The sequence below is a fragment of the Geotrypetes seraphini genome, chromosome 9 (genome assembly GCF_902459505.1).
Source record: "Geotrypetes seraphini chromosome 9, aGeoSer1.1, whole genome shotgun sequence".
In the NCBI taxonomy this organism is placed as follows: domain Eukaryota; kingdom Metazoa; phylum Chordata; class Amphibia; order Gymnophiona; family Dermophiidae; genus Geotrypetes; species Geotrypetes seraphini.
This window is the reverse complement of record NC_047092.1, coordinates 110652827-110671717: the sequence shown is the minus strand read 5'-3', so window position 1 is coordinate 110671717 and position 18891 is coordinate 110652827. Positions and strand designations below refer to the sequence as shown.

The window sequence follows — 18891 nt, the reverse complement described above, 5'->3', positions numbered from 1 at the left end:
GACCCACTTCTCTCTTTCCCCTCTCTAACGGTGTTCCTGCCCTTTCTCCCTGTTGTTCCCACATCCCTTAAGCTAACTCAACTTGTACTTCACTAATCTTTTGTAAACTGCATAGAACTTAACGTTACTGCGGTATATAAACTGTTATTATTATTATTATTATTATTATTATAGACTAAACAGTTTATTGAGGCATGATCCTTTGAGAATAAGAGACCACTTCAAGTTGAAGTGTAGTTTCAAGTAAATGTAGATGAAGATGGAAATGGAAATGGATGGAGGAAGGATAGAGAAAGCATTGAAAAGTTCAGGAAACGATGATAAAAGCTGTCACTTAGCTGAATTACACTATTTACTCCTAGTGAAATTCTGCTCAAAAATATCCAAATTCTGTAAGTTTATTTGACATTTAAACAATATTTTTGCTAATTATCCAGAATTTCAGTATAATTTAATATTTTCATTAAATTTATACTAGAGAAAAAACAAACCCCCTCTTTTACTAAGGCACGCTAGCTGTTATAGTGCACGCTGATGTGTCCATAGAATATAATGGATGCATTAGCATTTAGCACGGCCTTAGTACCCCAAAGAGCCTTCAAATTTTTTCTTTTTTTTAATTATTTATCAAAATTTTCAATTTTTATAAACATATAACTTGACAAAGAAATAAAGTTACAATTGAAACAAATTATAATAATAATCAATATCCACCAAGTTTAACATTTACAGCCTCTTTTACAAAGCTGCGCTAGCGGCTGCACTGCGCTAACGGCCCTGAAGCCCATAGAGATTTAAAGGGCTTTGGGGCTGTTGTCACGCGTAAAAGAGGCCGTTAGTAACTCTATTACACCTCATTATAAAGGACATTATTTAAGAAAGCTGAGGCAAGATGTTGAAAAGACAGGAAATAATTCAAAAACTATCAAGAAAGACTAGATTTACAACTGACGGACCTGTTAGGTTTCATTATTTTCAATTTAATTCACATTGAAGGGGTTGAGATTGCTATTGGGGCTGGAGGCTTCCTTGCTTCCAAGAATTTTTTCAAATGCTCAGGATTAAAGAATGCAAAAGATTTCTCCTCTATTTTAACAATACATTTGCAGGAGAACTGCAGGAAAAAAAGTCCCTTTGAGGTCCAATACCAGGTAAGAGCCAAAAAGGCCTTTCTCCTACAAAGGTCAGGAAATATCAAAACTGAATTACCCATAAATGTTTCTTTCTTTAAATCTGAAATATATTCGAAATATCCAATTCCTATCATATTCTAATGCAAATGTTACAATAAGGGTTGCTGTATTCAAAATAATATCCAAACTCTCCAGTAAGCCAGTAATATCTAAATTGGCCTCCTGGTTCTGCAATGGAATTGTTTTTTTCAGTGGGCTTCCAAAGGAAATATAGTATGCTTTAATTATCGGGGGCATAGATTCAGCAGGAATTTTCAAGATCTCTCAGATATTTCTTTAACATCTCAATTGGTTGTAATATAGGAGACTGAGGAAAATTTCAGAAACCTTAAATTCAAATGTCTCTCATAGTTTTCAAGTCTTTCATTCTCTGGTGAATATTTAAATTTTCCTTTAAAGCTGTTTGAACTTTTTTAACCCCTTCTATAGTTTCACCAAATTCCTTTACTTGGGAGTCCACCTTTACTGTAAAATCCCCTATTTGTTTAGTATAAGATTTTATCCCAGGACAAGCAGGCAGCATATTCTCACACATGGGTGACGTCACCGACAGAGCCCCGCAGCGGACAGCCTCGAAAGCAAACTTGCTTGAAAATCTCGAGCTTTCGAGTGCTGCACCGCGTGTGCGCGCATGCCTTCCCGCCCGAACTAGGGGGCGCGTCTCCTGTGAGGATCCTCAGTTATTCATTTTCCGCAGAGCTGAGAAGACTTGTTCTTCTGGCTCTGCAGCATTTGCCTTCTCTTCACCGCGGCTACAGTTTTTTCTTTGGTCGCTGTGCTCCAGATTCATTTCTTTTTCGTTTAAAAAAAAAAAAAAAATAAATAAATACTTTTTCTTTATTTTTGTTTCTTCCGGTTTTGAGGGCTTAGGCCTAGGCCCTCTACTTTTCCAGTACGGACTTTATTTTTTCTATGTGCCAGCCTGTAACCGGGTTTAAACGTTGCTACCAGTGCGGCAGGACGATTTCTATCACCGATCCCCATAGTTGGTGTATGGTTTGTTTGGGTTGCAGTCATCGTCCAGAGGATTGTGATCGCTGTCTAACCCTTCAGCCTCGTGCTTTTCGCTGCTGCTGTGACAGGTTTCTTCAATTGTTTCACATGGAGCCTGAAAGAGCCTTGGCCCCGACTGTCTCGACGCCTTCGGGACCAAAGGCCTCGTCATCGGGGACGACCTCAGGCGCGAAACTCTCGTCCTCGACACCTACTTCGGCCTCGGCCTCGAAGATCTCAGGGTCCTCGGCCTCGAAGGCCTCTTTGATTTCGTCCTCGGAGCCTGTGTCTGGGGGTAAGTCTCCTGCTTCCTTTCCAGGTACCATGTCCAAGAAGCCACCAGAGTCTCTCTCCACGCTCCCCGGGGCTCCGGGTGCCACTCTATCCTCCAGACCTTCTGCAAAACGTGCCTCCAAGTCTCGGGAATACTCTAAATCGAGGTCGCCCTCCTTGGAGCGCATGGGAGCACCTGTGCCACAGAATCCTTTGGTCTCGGTGCCGATGTTTGAGGATATGCTCAAGTCCATCTTGACTATGCAAATTTCTTCCATTGTGGCTCAGTTGGTCCCCTCTTCGACCTTGCCTCGGGTAGACCAGCCTGAGCAGCAACCTGAGACCCTGATACACCATCCATGGGGCAGATCTCGTAAAAGAGTTTCTTCCTCTGATTCCTCGCCGGATCTTACCTCAAGATCATCTTTGCCTCTCCGAAGCATTGAGCGAAGCCGTCGAGACATCTCACTTCAAAGAGCTCGAGGCCTTTGGAGGTTTCTTTGAGGTACCTTCCTCGTTCTGAATCGAAGCTTACCTCTTCTGTGTCTTCGATGCATTCGAGGTCGAGGACTCCTCCCTCGAGGTCTTTACTTCGGGATGTTTCTCCTCCAGCTTCGAGGCATTCTACCCCTCGGACTCCTAGAACATCTCCATCGAGGAGTCTGAAAAAACATTCCTTTACTCCACCACAAACTGGTAGTGGGGCTTCTTCAGTGACAGTGCATGTAGAGTCGGAGCCGGTGTCACAATATTCACGTGAGGCTTCGCCCTCTTATTCTGTAGCCCCTCGTTCCAGGTCTGCCTCCCCTGAGGAAGCTTCTTCTTCAAAATCGTCTTCCTTTGCCAAATTTGTCTATGATATGGGTCAAGCTCTTCATTTTGATTTACACTCAGATTCCAAATATACCCCAGAATACTTGGCAGACATGGAGCTTCCACAACCTCCTAAGGAGACTTTGTGGCTCCCCATGACACCGGTGCTTAAACAGACTTTCACCCGTAATATGGAAATACCATACTTGATGACGGCTATTCCATCAAAACTGGAGTCACATTATCGTACTGTCCCCTGTAAAGGTTTTGAAAAGTCACAACTTTCCCATCAATCTTTGGTGGTGGAATCCTCCCTTAAGAAGGCTCATCCATCTAAGGTGTCTGCAACTGTCCCTCCTGGTCGTGAAGGACGTACTATGGACAAATTTGGTCGTAGACTGTATCAAAATTCTATGATGGTGAACAGGATATTAAATTACAACTATGTCTTTACATCCTACTTTAACCATTTTTTTAAGTTGTTCCCATCCTTTTCTCCAGACTTGTCCAAGCACCATCTGTCTGAATTTAAACAGATCCTTCAAACTCTTTCCCAGTTGAGGCTTTTTATGTTGCAGGCATCTTATGATGCGTTTGAACTTTCTTCTAGGGCAGTGTTCTCCCTAGGGACTTTTAGCTGGGCGGTCCTCCCAGCTAATTTAGATGAGCGCCCGGCTATCATCCACTTGTGAATTCTGCTGCTGCCCTCTGCTCAATATTAAAAAACAAAAGAAAACAAATAAAAACCGCTTGGAGATTTCACGCCTTAGCCCGTAGCGAACTTATGCTCCAGGGCTCTAATGTGTGCGTGTCGGCTTCCCTCCGAAACCGTAAGTTATGTCTGGGGGGGGGGAAGAGAAGGGAAGCCGACATGCACACGTTAGAGCCCCAGAGCATGCGTTCGCTATGGGCTAAGGCGGCACTAGCCTGCAATTTGTATTTGGTGTGTGTATGCGATGGGTGGCTCTCGTTCCCAATCAGGAAGACGGGCCTGGGGAGGTAAAAAATTGCTTTGAGGAAATGCAGCGCCGGCATGCTTCCTGCCTTCCTGCTGCCGCTGTCATTTTCTATTCTCTATACCTTGGACTAGCAGCAGCACCGCTCTCTCCTAATAAAGAAAGTAACCCCCCCCCCCGAAAAAAACAGGTGATTTTCAAACCCTCCCCGTAACACTAGCCTGCAATTTATATTTTGTGGGTGTATGCGCTGGGCGGCTCCCATTCCCGATCAGGAAGACGAGCTTGGGGAGGTAGAAAATTGCTTTGGGGAAACTTGTATCAAGGTAAAAGAAAGTGAAAACGTCACTTATCAACTCGAGGCTACTTCCGTAAAGGAAATTAAATGTTTCCAGTGTGGTGCCAAGGTGATTTGGATCGCCTCTCCTTGGCACTTTACTTTGGCATGCGCCTCCCCCCTCCCCCCCATGATATAGTTCTTCTTCACGTCTTGAGAGGCCAAACGTTTTTCACCTGCCCTGGCTTTCTTGCGTTTACCTGCTTGTGAAGTAAATCTTAAAAGTAGTGCCCCTTGCTTTCCCAGGCAGGGGGAAAAGTTAAAAACCAATGATGAGGAACTGTTTGTATGTTCATTTTAAGTCCCTTAGTACAGAGGTTCCCAACATGTGATATGTAGCGCTGGCAAGCTTCCCGCCTTCTTGCTGCCACTGTTATTTTCTATTCTCTATACCCTGGACTAGTAGCAGCACCGCTCTCTTCTTATTGTAATTTGCTTGACAGCTGCAGTAGTGTTATCGAATCGATTCCCTTCTGCAGCCTCGGAGATTTTGCTAGGCCGCTCCACCTCCAATGATGTAACTTCCTTCTTCCTCGGAGGCCCCGAGGCTGCTGGAGGGAATTTACTCGCTAAAGCTACGGCAGCAGTCAGGCAAGTTACAATAGAGCCTGTTCATCGGGAGGGGGGAGTGGTGCCAATGGACCTGAGAGATTAGAGGGAGGGGTGCTGATAGAAGGAGACGAAAAGAGGAGAGGAGGGAGTGGTGCTGCTAGACCTGGGAGGTGAATGGGTAAGGGAAGGGAAAAGAGCCCTGCTAGTCAGAGAGGAGAGGTGCTGCTGGCCCTGGGGGTGGAAAGGAGAGGTGCTGCAGCTAGTCAGTGGGGGAAATGGAAGTAGAGGGGAGGGAGAGGTGCTGTTGGAGCTGAGTGGTGGAGGGAGGTGAGAGGGAGAGGTGCTGCTGGATTGGGAACAGAAGAGAGTGCTGCTGGACTTAAAATGGAAGAGGGAAAGCTGCAGCAGGACTGAGGGGAGAGCAGTGGAGGAGGAGAGTGGATAGGGGAAGGGGGAAGAGCAGTGGAGGAGGAGAGTGAGAGGGAAGGGGGAAGAGAAATGCTGCTGCTGCACCCAACTGAGGAGAGACAGGGAAGGAAGGAGAAGAAAGACCAGGAAGGGAGAGGAGAGGAAAGAGAGATGCAAAAACCATGGGAAGGAGGGAAAGGAAAGGCGATACTAGACCATGGAGGGGGAGATGTCAGGGCATGGGGGGAGGAGGGAGATGCCAGACTAGGGGAAAGGAAGGAGGGAGGTTGAGAAAGGAAGGAGAGGAGATGCCAGATAATGAAGGGGGAGAGGAGAGAGATGCTAGGGCAAGGAAGAGGGAAGGGAAACTAAGGAGACAAATGTTAGACCAGAGGGAAAGGAAGGAGAGGAGGTGCCAGAGCAGAGAGGGAGAGATAGGAGAGGAGAGAGATGCCAGAGCATTGGGGGGAGGGAAGGGAAGGAGATAGAATGCCAGACCATGGGGTGGAGTGGGCAGGAAGGAAGGAAAGTAGAAGAGAGAGATGCCAGAGCATAGGGGAGGGAGTGGAGACAGAAAAATGGAGAGGGGATGAAGCTGAAATGAATCATGTATAAAGCAGAGAAAGGGCACAGGATATACAGTTTATTGAAGGACATAAAAAGAGGGAAGATGCTGTGTGGGAGAGAGAGATGGAAGGGGTAGAGAGAGCAGAGGCAGGGTGGAAGAGGCAAAAATAGAGGGCAGATGTTGCATCAAAGGGAGAGAGGACAAACGCTGTATAAAAAGAAAAGAGCGAAGAGAAGATGATTAAAGCAGAAACTACAAAAGGTAGAAAGATATATTTTTGTTGCTTTACATAGAATCAAGTAGTATTGTAACTGTATTGATAAAACTTTATAAATAGGAAATGGAAATAAGGCTATTTCTTTTGGACTAAACCCATTTCCTCAGGACAGGACAAGATATCATAACTGCATACTGTACTGTCTTGAAGAAAGATTTGGCCTCTGAAAGCTAACTGAAAAATGGAGACGACTTCAAATTATACAAAATACCGCAATTAAATTAATTCATAAAGCGAAAAAATACGATCACGTTACCCCTTTACTCATCAAATCTCACTGGCTTCCAATTTCTCACCGAATCACTTTCAAAACCTTATTTCTAGTTTATAAAACATTAATCTCAAACGAAACCCTATTCATATCAAAAATGATAGTCCCATATAATCCTCCTCGATCCTTAAGATCATCTTTATCTAATCAGCTTTCAGTCCCTTCATTAAGAATAATCGGCACTAGACATAAAGATATGTTTTCAGTGGTGGCTCCCTCTTTGTGGAACTCCCTCCCAAATTTTATTAAAAATGAAAAAGATCTTATCTCTTTTAAAAAATTGTTAAAAACTTACTTATTTCAAGATGCATTTGATTTATGAAATGATCTATTTTATACTCTCATATGTCTCTAATATTCTTTTCTCTTGCTTCATTCCAATTATACCTATTGTATTATCCATTCTATGTAAATTTTAACAAATAATGCAATTGTAACTTTCCCCTTCCTTCCTACCCAATCATGTTTGTCCAAATTGTTTAGTCAGTTGTCTAACTTAGTTAAATTATATGTATTACCACAATCTGCTGGTTTTTAAATTGTACATCGCTTAGATATTTTTTATAAGCGATACATCAAATGTAAATAAAACTTGAAACTTGAAACTTGGATTAGTCCAATAAAATTGTATTTTCTTATTTCTTGTTATTTGTTTTATTTCTATTTGGTTTTTAAAGTGGTGATTGTTATGTATCAGTTTTTTTTCAAATTTATATCTACTGTCTTTATATTTTGTACAGTATTAGGGGACATGTGTCACTGTTTCTGTGGGGTTGCATCAATTTAACTTTTGTCTACATATTTCTATTTTTAATTTGTGATTATTCCATATTGGGTGAGGGTGTTTCTCTGTTCTGTGTGTATGAAAAGGACATGGTTTTTTGTTAGCACTGACTACAAAATCAATTGACTGTGCAGGATCTGACTTGTTTAGTTTTACAATTCATGTGTTGGTGCTCTAGTGCAGTGTTCTTCAACTGCCAGTCTGTGGAACGGTGCCGGTCCGCAGAAATTTTCTGCCAGTCCGCAGGGCCGGCACCTCCATCGGGCCCAAGACAGTGTTTTGCAGCGATCAACACGGCGTCTTCGGGCCGGCTCCCTGGGTGCTGCAGTGCACAAAGCCGTGGGAAAAGGTTCCTACCCACATCCTACACCTAAACCAGAAGCCTTCTCTCTTGTCATATACTAGGTACAGCACTGGATTTAATGACCCTATTCTAACCACCAAATTTCCCTGTCCCACCCCACCCGGCTACTTTTTCATACCACCCGGCTGGAAAAAAATTCTGGAGAGAACACTGTAGGGTCTCGGCTTTTGCAGTGGCCATGCATCATCTAGCCTGTCTTAGGATAGTCGATATGGACCCTAATTTGCAGGTTCGTCTGGCCAACTTACCGTGTCAAGGCAAGGAACTTTTTGACGATTCCATTGAGGCGGCCACGAAACGGCTTTCTGAACATGAGCGCTCTTTTGCCTCCCTCCTTCGTCCGAAGCCCAAACCTTTTACGACTCGAGCTTACAAACCTCCTGCTCGCCGATATCCTATGAAAACCACTCCAGCTTTTTCCCGTCCTCCTCCTCGGTGGCCTCAACAACAACGTCCTCAGAAACCTCAGACGCCTGCTCCTGCGAAACCGGCTCCGTCTTTTTGACGGTCCAGCCTTGAGCATTCCAACCTCCTTGCATCCAAATTCTTCCCTGCCCATTGGAGGTCGTCTTTCCCTTTTTTATTCCAGTTGGGAAAACATTACATCAGACCTATGGGTCCTGATCATCATCCGCGAGGGATACTCTCTGCGCCTGATTCAAGTGCCCCCAGATCACCCTCCAAGAGAGTGTCTTTCCAGTTCCTCGCAACTCCCCCTTCTTCTTCGAGAGGCTCAGGCACTGCTTCGCCTTCGAGCGGTGGAGGAGATCCCTCCTCCCCAGCACAATCAGGGGTTCTACTCCAGATACTTCCTGGTGCCCAAGAAGACGGGGGATTTGCGACCCATTCTGGATCTTCGAGCCCTCGACAAATTTCTGGTCAAAGAGAAGTTTTGCATGCTCTCGTTACCGACCTTGTACTCCTTCATGGATCAGGGGGATTGGATGTGCTCACTGGATCTCAAAGAGGCTTATACTCGTATCCCTGTTCATCCAAACTTTCGCAAATTTCTCAGATTCAAGGTGGGGAATCTCCATCTTCAATACAGGATTCTTCCCTTCGGCCTGGCAGCCTTCCCAAGAGTGTTCACCAAGTGTTTGGTAGTCGTGGCTGCGGCTCTACGCTCTCGAGATTTTCAGGTTTTTTCTTACCTCGACGATTGGCTTATCAAAGCCCCTTCTCTTCCAAAGGTTATTGCAGCGACCCATCAGTCTATTACATTTCTTCAAAGTCTGGGGTTCCATGTCAATTTTCCCAAATCTCAATTGGTTCCGGCCCAGTCTCTTCAATTTATTAGCGTGACTCTGGATTCTGTCAGCATGAGAGCGTTCCTTCCACTCAACCGTCTGGAGACCCTCATTTGCCTTTGCCAACAGGTGTCTTGTCTTCAGACCATTTTTGCCCGTCAAATGATGCTTCTGCTCGGCCACATGGCCTCTACGGTTCATGTGACTCCTCTTGCCAGACTTCACCTTCGCATTCCTCAGTGGACCCTGGCGTCTCAATGGCAACAAGCTCTGGACTCACCTTCTTGTCGAATAGCGGTGACTCCTTTGTTGAAGAATTCTCTCCGCTGGTGGTTGCTCTCTTCCAATCTTTCCAGAGGTTGCGGTTTCACGATCTTCCTCATCGGAAAGTGCTCACAACCGACTCGTCCACCTATGCGTGGGGAGCCCACGTAGATGGTCTCCGTACACAAGGGTTGTGGACGTCCACAGATCGTCGGTGTCATATCATTCTGTTGGAACTCAGAGCGATTTTCCTTGCTCTCAAAGCTTTTCTTCATCTTCTTCACGACCAGGTGGTTCTGGTTTGGACAGACAATCAAGTAGCCATGTATTATGTCAATAAACAGGGGGGAACGGGATCTCATTCCCTGTGTCAAGAAGCTTTCAGGTTGTGGCAATGGGCGATTTCTCACAACATCTTTCTCAGAGCTGTCTACATTCAAGGTCAACAGAACTGTCTTGCAGACAAATTGAGTCGTCTGCTGCAACCTCACAAATGGACACTCAATTCCCCCACACTTCGTCAAGTGTTTCTTCAATGGGGGACCCCTCAGATAGACCTATTTGCGTCACCCAGCAACTTCAAACTCCCTCTGTTCTGTTCCCGAATCTTCTCGCCTCACCGTCTCGAGGTGGATGTTTTTCTTCTGCACTGGAGGAATCAGTTTCTTTATGCCTTCCCTCCATTTCCTCTGATTCTCAAGACTCTTGTCAAGCTGAAATCGGAACATGCCACCATGATCCTGATAGCTCCTCGGTGGCCCAGACAACCCTGGTACTCCCTTCTTCTACAACTCAGCATCAGGGAGCCTCTACTTCTACCAGTTTTTCCTTCACTACTCACGCAGAGTCAGGGGTCTTTACTTCATCCCAATCTGCAGTCTCTCCATTTGACAGCTTGGTACCTTTCTACATAACAGACTCTTCTCAATTTTCCCAGTCTGTTCAAGATGTTTTTCTAGCGTCCAGAAAGCCATCAACTCATCAATGTTACGGCCATAAATGGACTAGATTTTCTGCTTGGTGTTCCAGTCGTCAGCTTCATCCAATGTCTTCCTCCTTAGCTTCAATTCTGGACTATTTACTTCACTTGTCCCAATCGGGCCTCCAATCTACTTCTATTCTAGTCCATCTTAGTGCTATTGCTGCTTTGGATGGGAAACCGCTCTCTGCGCATCCCATGGTTTCTCGCTTTATGAAAGGGCTTTTTAATCTTCATCCACCTCTTAAACCTCCTCCTGTGGTTTGGGATCTTAATGTGGTTCTAGCTCAACTGATGAAACCTCCATTTGAACCTATTGACACGGCTCATCTCAAGTACCTCACTTGGAAAGCTGTCTTTTTGATTACCCTTACTTCGGCTCGACGAGTCAGTGAGTTACAAGCATTGGTTGCGGATCCCCCTTTCACGATTTTTCACCATGATAAGGTGGTCCTTCGTACACATCCTAAATTCTTGCCTAAGGTGGTTTCAGAATTTCATATCAACCAATCTATTGTTCTGCCAGTATTTTTTCCAAAGCCGCATTCTCATCAGGGAGAGGTGGCACTTCATACTTTGGATTGCAAGCGTGCCTTGGCTTTTTACCTCCAACGCACTCAACCTCACAGAACTTCTCAACTCTTCATCTCTTTTGATCCGAATAGGTTGGGATGTCCTATCTCGAAGCGTACCATCTACAACTGGATGGCTGCTTGCATCTCTTTTTGCTATGCTCAGGCTGGTCTTCCTCTGCAGGGTCGAGTAACGGGCCACAAAGTTCGAGCTATGGCGGTGTCTGTAGCTTTCCTCAGATCAACTCCTATTGAGGAAATCTGCAAGGCTGCCACTTGGTCCTCGGTTCATACTTTCACCTCTCATTACTGTCTGGATACTTTATCCAGGAGGGATGGCCTTTTTGGCCAATCTGTTTTGCAAAATCTTTTTTTCTTTAATCGCCAACTTTCCCTCCATCCCTGTTTATTAGCTTGGAGGTCACCCATGTGTGAGAATATGCTGCCTGCTTGTCCTGGGATAAAGCACAGTTACTTACCGTAACAGTTATCCAGGGACAGCAGGCAGATATTCTCGCAACCCTCCCACCTCCCCTGGTTGGCTTCTTGGCTTGGTATCTGAACTGAGGATCCTCACAGGAGACGCACCCCCTACTTCTGGCGGGAAGGCACGCGCGCATGCGCGGTGCAGCACTCGAAAGCTCGATCTTCAAGCAAGTTTGCTTTCGAGGCTGTCCGCTGCGGGGCTCCGTTGATGATGTCACCCATGTGTGAGATTATCTGCCTGCTGTCCCTGGATAACAACTGTTACGGTAAGTAACTGTGCTGTACCACCTCTGGGCCTTCAAATTTTTCTTACTCAGTGACTTTCTTTTAGCAAAAGGTATCAAATTGAACAATGTAAAACTTGTCTCCACATCTCTGGAGTTAGAGACAGCATTTATACAATTGAAGGCCAGGCTACAGTGTGAACCCCCCAAAAACTCAGATACTTTCTCAAATCCTGCTCCCCTCCCACCCTCCTGAGTCTGCATCTCTCTCTCTTTCTCTCAGCCCTCTCTCTCCTAGCCTGCATCTCTCTCTCTCACCCTTGTCCCCAATCCAGTATTCCTCCACTACCTATGCAACATCAATGCCAGTTAATGGCAACCTGCTGCTGGCTCTGCAGGCTTCCTTGTACTGTGGTCCTGCCGAAGAAAGAAGAAGTGACATCATCTTGAGGGCGGGACCGTGGTAGAAGGAAGCAACTCGGGCCGCAGTGATGAAGTTCCGATCCAAAATAAAAATCAACGCAGACATCAGGTAATTCTGTGTCCCTGGGGAATTTTGTCAAATTCAAATTCTGCATTGTGCAGTAACACAGAATTCTGTCAGGAGTAGCTATTGTAGGAGTAGCCATTGATAGGATGATCTGAGGCACAATAAGTTTATTTACATTTGTAAAGGGCCACAAAGCCATTATCCCTATTTAGGCCTAAGGTAAAGGCATCAAGCTTTTAGATGAATTCTAATTCAGCAGTTTTAACAGGGAAATATATTCACTAGGTAACTTATCTTAAACTACTACTAGAAAAGGTGTAAGCTAAATCCATGCCATCATGGATTGCCGGATTGCCCATATCTTATGTGAAAGTATATTCTACTGAGTTGTGGATGTTGCCAAATGTAATGTTAGATTTATATTTACTGATATCCCTTTTTCTTAGAAATTGGCCTGTCTTTTTTGTAGAGACTTCCAGAACATTGCTGGCAGATGGTGACATTGGAGGAAGAGCAAATAAATGATCCTTAGTTATTGTAGTTAATGTTGCTGGGTCCTGTAATACAATTCTTGTACAATCCCACTTTATTCTGGGAACAGCTGGGTGTTATGTACCTTGGGCAGCCAAGGTCTGTAGGAACTTCACTTGTTAGAAGTTCTGGCTCCACCCACCATCTCTCCTCTTCTGGGCATGCTTCCTGGACATCAGTTTTGTATTCCTACAAGCCAAGCTGTAGGAGCTCATCTCTTCTGCTCGTGTTTCATTTCTTAAATTTAGTGTAGTACAGTATTTTAATATTTTTTTCATGGATTTGTCCTTGTGCTGTGGAAATACCCTGTGGGGACATTCTTTCAGTGGGAGATTGCAGACTTTGGAGTAAAGTCTGCCTTCTGGGGGGGGAGTTACCTGCCACTGCAGTAAGCTCCCCGGACAGCCTGCACTCAAAAATAAGGGCTCTGGGATCGGGAGCTAGTTCACCCCGGGTTCGTCTGCTAGCGGGTGGAGCGCAGGCTGCACAGTTCCATGGAGGCGCGCCCAGGATCGGGACTGGACTGCGTACCTTTCCTGTGTAATCTGGAGTCACTGACCAAGGTGACCGGGCAGGAGAGGCAGTCCGAAGACTTGAATTCCAGCTTCCTGAGTCTTGAGATCTCCCTGTTCAGTTTGTCTGCCATTTCTCCCTTACAGCCCAGAGCACAGTGAGTAGCTACTTGCCTGCCTGTTTTAGCAATTTTGGGGGGTTCTAAAAAGGGGTTTCTGGGTGATTTCCTTGCATGCCCTCCCCCCACCTATAAAATCGCAAGATCACCATTTTGCAGTGTTTCCTGTGTTTTTCCCAGGCTATTTTAGGGCAAAATAGATACCCATGGTGGCCATCTTGGATTTTTGTCAAACTTTTTTAAAGTATATTTTTTGCACTTAAGAGCTTTTTTTTTTTGCTCCAAACTTCTCAGATGGTCTCCTTAAGACATGATGGCATGGATTCATGCCTCATTTGCGGTGGATGGCTGTCGATTTTGCAGCCGTGTTCCATGTGCACCGCAGCCCTTAAGCGGGGTGAGGTGGGCACGAATTCGGTGCCTTCCACCTCTTAAGAGGTCCTTCTTGGATCTCCTGCTGCAAATGCCGTGAAAATTGCGCCAGGAGACCCACGAAGGGTGCCAGCAGCGTTTCAGTGAAACGCAAGCGCAGTTCTGGGGAAAGCCTCATAAATCATTTGAGCTCTCTAGATCTGAGGCACATAGAGCTGCCCTTGCCGCGGGGGGGGGGGGGGGGGGGGGGGTTCTTCCCCCCGGAATTTGTGTATAAGATGTATCGGGCATAATTAGTGTAAAAAGGAAAAAAAAGGGCCATGCCTATGGTTCACCAGCCTGCCAGTTCTTCCCCTCCATTGGACTGTTGGACTTCAGTCTGTCTCTGTGTTCACAGATAGGGACCCTGGAATGCAGGCGGTCAATGCTGGCCATCGCGTCCATATCTCCTTCCATCCCTCTACTGCCTCAGGGCACCTCATGGGCTTCCACTGATGTGGCTATCTAGCTGACCTTCGTTATCAAGATTCGTGTGGGTCCCAAGATCTGGCGGACGATCCATCTGTTCACAGGTTTTTCAAGTCTAGCACCTTGAGGATCTTATTTTAGAATCCCTGTGGGTATTGAGCCTGCAGTTGGATCAGCTGATCCAAGCGGAATGTTCTTTGATGAGTGATCATAGACCGCTTTCTGCCTTCTTTCCTGGTAATCTGGATATGGTCCAGATTCTTTCGGAGGTTTGGGACAACTCGGAGGATAACTTGAAATGCGCTCGAGCCATGGCGAAACTTTACTCCATGGCACCAGTTTTCTAAGCATTTTGCTTCTTCAAAAGTGGCTTCGGCTGTGGCTCAGGTCACCAAGTGTACTTCCCTACCCTCTGATGGATGGGGGGTTCTGAAAGAATTTCAGGACAGGTGGCTAGATTTATTCTCAAATGCCTCCTTGTTTTTGCGGTGGCCGGGGTCTGAGCGACCGCAGCCTCATCATTTGTCACCCGGGCGTGCCATTCCAATCTTCACCGCTATCCTGATATCGTGGTCCAACGTGATCTAGATTTTCTGCTTCCCGGAGTTGATTATCTGGCAGACACCTTATATGACATGATGAGGGTCTTTGATAAGCTGGTCGCATATTCATTGTCCACCAGGAAAATGCTGTGGATATGGCAGTGGTCTGGGGATTCCTCCTCTAAGACCACTTTGAGTAGGTTGACCTTCATATGGCTACTGCTGTTTGGCCAAGGTCTGGATGACCTTATGACCAGTATTCAGGACCATAAACCTAAGGTTCTGCCGGGAAACAAGCCTTGCCCCACTAGGAATACAGGGTGTCCTTGTTTTCTTTCATTCCGGTGCCCTCAGCAGTGTGCTGGTACTTTAGCACAGGTCAAAGATTTGCCTCTTCTTCAAGACCTTGATTTGGAGGTCCTGCCCGTTAGCAATCCTCAAACAGACATTCTCACGCTTCCACGAAGACAGCTCTGATGCCAGGCCTTTAGTCCCTCTCCCCCACATCAGATGGCGCCTGTCGATTTTTCTGGTGGACTGGGAGACAGTGACCTCAGACCGTTGGGATCCTAGAAGTCCTACGCGATGGCCTCAAATTGGGAATTTGCCAACCTTGGTTGGATTCCTTTTTGGCTTCGCCTATGGGACACTCCAAAAAGGCACTCAGAGTTCACAAACAGCTGGGTATTGCGACTATTGAACCCGTGCTAAAAGAACGATTTGGACTTGGGGAGATATTCTATATACTTCATCGTTCTAAAGAAAGTTTCCAAAGTTTGGACAGTTCCACACTTCAGTATGGAACCTGTACAATCGGTCTTTGCTGCAGTGGCGCCAGGGGAGTTTCTGGTCTCCCTGGATTTCATGGAGCCATATCTTCATATCCCCATCTTTCCGAATCACAGGAAATTCCGTTGGTTCCTTGTTCTGGATCTCCTTTTCCAGTTTGTGGCTCTTCTGTTAGATCTGTCGACGGCGTCCAGGACCTTCACCAAGATAATGGTGGTGGCTGCAATTCACCTATTCTCAGAGTCTCCTGGTCTATCCATATCTGGACGAATGGCAGATCAGAGCTTCCTCCCTGGCGGAGGGGTACCGGGCAGTGCAGCAGGTGGTCCATCTACTGCAATGCCTGGGTTGGGTGATCAAACTGAGAAAGAGCCACCTCGACCCTACAAAGGAGCTGGAGTACCTGGGGATTCAATTCCACATGTTCCAGAACAACGGGTCTCTTCTGTTGTCTTGAAGAGGAAAGATTCATCATATAATTCGAGTCATGTTAGCCATTTCGGCTCCAACAGCCTGGCAATTTCTCCAGGCCCTGGGGCTCATAGGGGCATTGATTGATGTGGATCTGTGGGCCATGGCTTGGCTACATCCCCTTCAGGATAGAAGTCTGCACGGGAGCAGGATCCCTCCTAGGCCCATGGGGACCCCTCCAAGGCCCACGGGACTCCCACGGGGATGGAACTGGAGTTCCTATCGTCCCGACTCGAGGCCTACCTTATTTCCAGTCCGACACTGCGTTGAGCTCCATCCAAGTCCTGACGAATCAGAAGCATGTCACATAGGCATGATGGAGCTCATCACGTAGGCAGTAAGCTCAGCACAGGCGCATATTGGTTCAGCTGCAGCACAACGGGCCAATCACAAATGAACTCAGAGTTCTAAGGTTGTTTGTGATTGGCCCATTGTGCTGCAGCTGAACCAATGTGTGCCTGTGCTGAACTTACTGCCTACGTGATGAGCTCAAGACTGGAACGCTGCTTGCTTCTGTGTCTCTTTGCAGCCCCGGCGTTCTTGGCCAGGTGAGTCCCATGCAGGGGAAGGGTTGGAATTCTGCTTCCATTACGGGAGGGCAGCGGTTGTTGCATTGGTCTCAGACTGACCGTCTTCTCCCCCCCCTTAGCAGCTCGTAACGGGGTAAAATAGGTCCTTTATCGGGCAAAGTGGTAAAGTTGCTCAGCAGGAGTCAGGCGCTTAAAAAGACCTGGTTTTGCCTCCCTGGCGTGCATGATAAAAATTGGAGCGGTATAACTGATGCCATGAGAAAAACCAGGAGTGGATTAACTTCTTTGGTTGGCCCGGATTAAGGTAGTAACTGTGGGCATGCTGAGGGGGTAGGGAAGGAAAAGAAAGTTGTAATAGAGATGCCAAGTTATCCAGTTTAAGGCTGGAGGCTCTATAGCCAGGTCTGGTTTAGCACTTACATCCCCAAGCATTGTGAGATTTGCAATCTCTGATTCTACCCATTGGAATTGGTGCAGCACATGAATTATTATGAAAAATATTTTTTTATAGAGAGGAGGGAGGTATTAAAAAAAGGAGGGGGGTGTTAAAAAATGATTGTATTTTATTGTTGGCTTAAATAAACTAAGACTTTTAAAAAAATCAAAACTTTCTGAAGTAATTGCTGCTTTTTATGGGGACATGTAACTTTTAGAGGGATTGGCGGGGACAGAGGGGATTCATCATGGGGACGGGTGGGGATGTGCGGGGATGGGTGAGGGGCGTAGGGATTCCTCACGGGGACGGGTGGAATTTCTGTCCCCGTGCGACTCTCTGCTTCAGGAATCGTTCCGGTGGAGTCCACATCAGAACTCGTTAATTGCACTGCTGCCCTTTCCTCCGGCGGCACACAGCAGCATGCAGTAGTGGCTGAGTCCTCTGACTCTGTCCACAGGCCTACAGCTTCGGATCTCAGACTGGGTGACTCTCTCCACGAAAGTGAGCCTCTCCGGTTGAGGAGCAGTCTGTAGGTCTGCTCTGGTTCAGGGTCGATGGTCGCCCTTGGAAAGCATGTGGTCAATCAATTGCCTGGAGCTGAGGGCGATCTGCCACTTCTTTCTACTTTTCCAACAGTATCTTCATCTCCAAGCTGTCCGTGTGCTCTCGGACACTTCAAAGGCAGTTGCCTATATTAACCAGCAAGGAGGCTCTAGGAGTCCTCCGGGCATGGAACATCAGCTCTTTGTTTCCTGGACGGAAAAACACCTAGTAGATATGTCCTCAGCCCATGGGCGGAAGTAGAAAACATTCCAGCAGATTTTCTCAGTCATCTGACAATGGATCCTGGGGAGCGGTCGAGTGCATCGCACATCTGTGGGGTCATACAATGTACTGCCACGTATTTATCTAACAATGGTATGTAGAAGTCACTCCCAACAAAGCTTAAGAGTAATATGATTCTTTATTGCATAAACATCAGATAATACCAAATAATGCAGATAGACATCAGATAATATACAAGATATAAGCAGTGAATATCTATATACACCAAATATAATACTTGTCTGTGTCTGCCATGCCCCTCTTCAATACTGATTGGGAATCTTAGACGATCAAGGGTAAGGTACAATCCACGGCCCTCCCACAGCTGCAGCAAGATTCATTTTGGTACCGTCCCAGTGTTTCTTATATACCTTTTTCCTGTCTCTGTCTCTGCAAAAAATAACACGTGTTCCTGTTATCTTTCAGCTGGGAGGTTAACCGCTGTTTGACCTTTATTCCACACACCAAGATGCTCTTATCACAGTACACACACCAAGATGCTGAAGTAAGTTGTTTCAGGGTAAACAAGGTTGAGGACAGCAGTCCGGCAGATGAGTTTTGCAAGATCCAAGACAATGAAACAGCACCCACAGTGTGCTCTGGGTAACAAAGTTCATGTTAGTCAGGATGATAGCAAATAAGCAGATTTGAGGAGACATGTCACATAGTATGCTGAGTTTCAGTTACTCCCTGGCCATAGGCGTAACATACAATGTTTGACCTCATGTCGTAAGACAAAACAGGAAAGCGGACGGGTCTTACAGCCATCGGTGAGAGGCCAGCAGTGAAGGCCTCGACGCTCTGGGGCAGTTCTGGCCTCTGGGCGATCTCTACGTCTTTCCCTTGGGGACCACGATAGGATGTGTTTTTGCATTGCATTGCAGAACACGGGGACCCGGTGATTTTAGTGGCCCCAGATTGGCTGAGGAGTCTGTGGTATGCCGATCCGGTTTGGTTCCAGCATGGTCAGGGACTTAGACTTCCCTGCCACCCTCGTCTTCTTGCTCAGGAACCAATCGCTCTGCAGATTCTGGGCCGTTTTGGTCTTAGGGCATGGCTCTTGAGCGCACGGCCTTGGTAGCCAGGGGCTATTTGACAGAGGTTATTGCTACGCTACTGCTTAGCCAGCGAAAGTCCACGGCACGGTCTATGCACAATCCTGAAAGTGTTACCAGGCTTGGTGTTCAGGTTCCTAGGTAGATACCGCGGTTCCCTCGGTGGCTCAGGGCTTGCCTCTGCTAATCT

The 18891-nt window shown here is 46.4% G+C and overlaps 1 protein-coding gene across 10 annotated transcripts in view; it reads left to right on the top strand.

Moving 5' to 3' along the window:
* ATG4B (autophagy related 4B cysteine peptidase) overlaps nucleotides 1-18891 on the top strand; it is a 669563-nt gene that overhangs the window by 3307 nt on the left and 647365 nt on the right. Inside the window, exon 2 of one of the 10 annotated variants that reach the window (XM_033957651.1) lies at nucleotides 1110-1151. The exons of the other annotated variants lie outside the window; for them this stretch is intronic. The gene's annotated coding sequence lies outside the window, so the exon portion shown is untranslated. The remainder of the gene's footprint in view (nucleotides 1-1109; nucleotides 1152-18891) is intronic. 10 annotated transcript variants of the gene reach the window in all.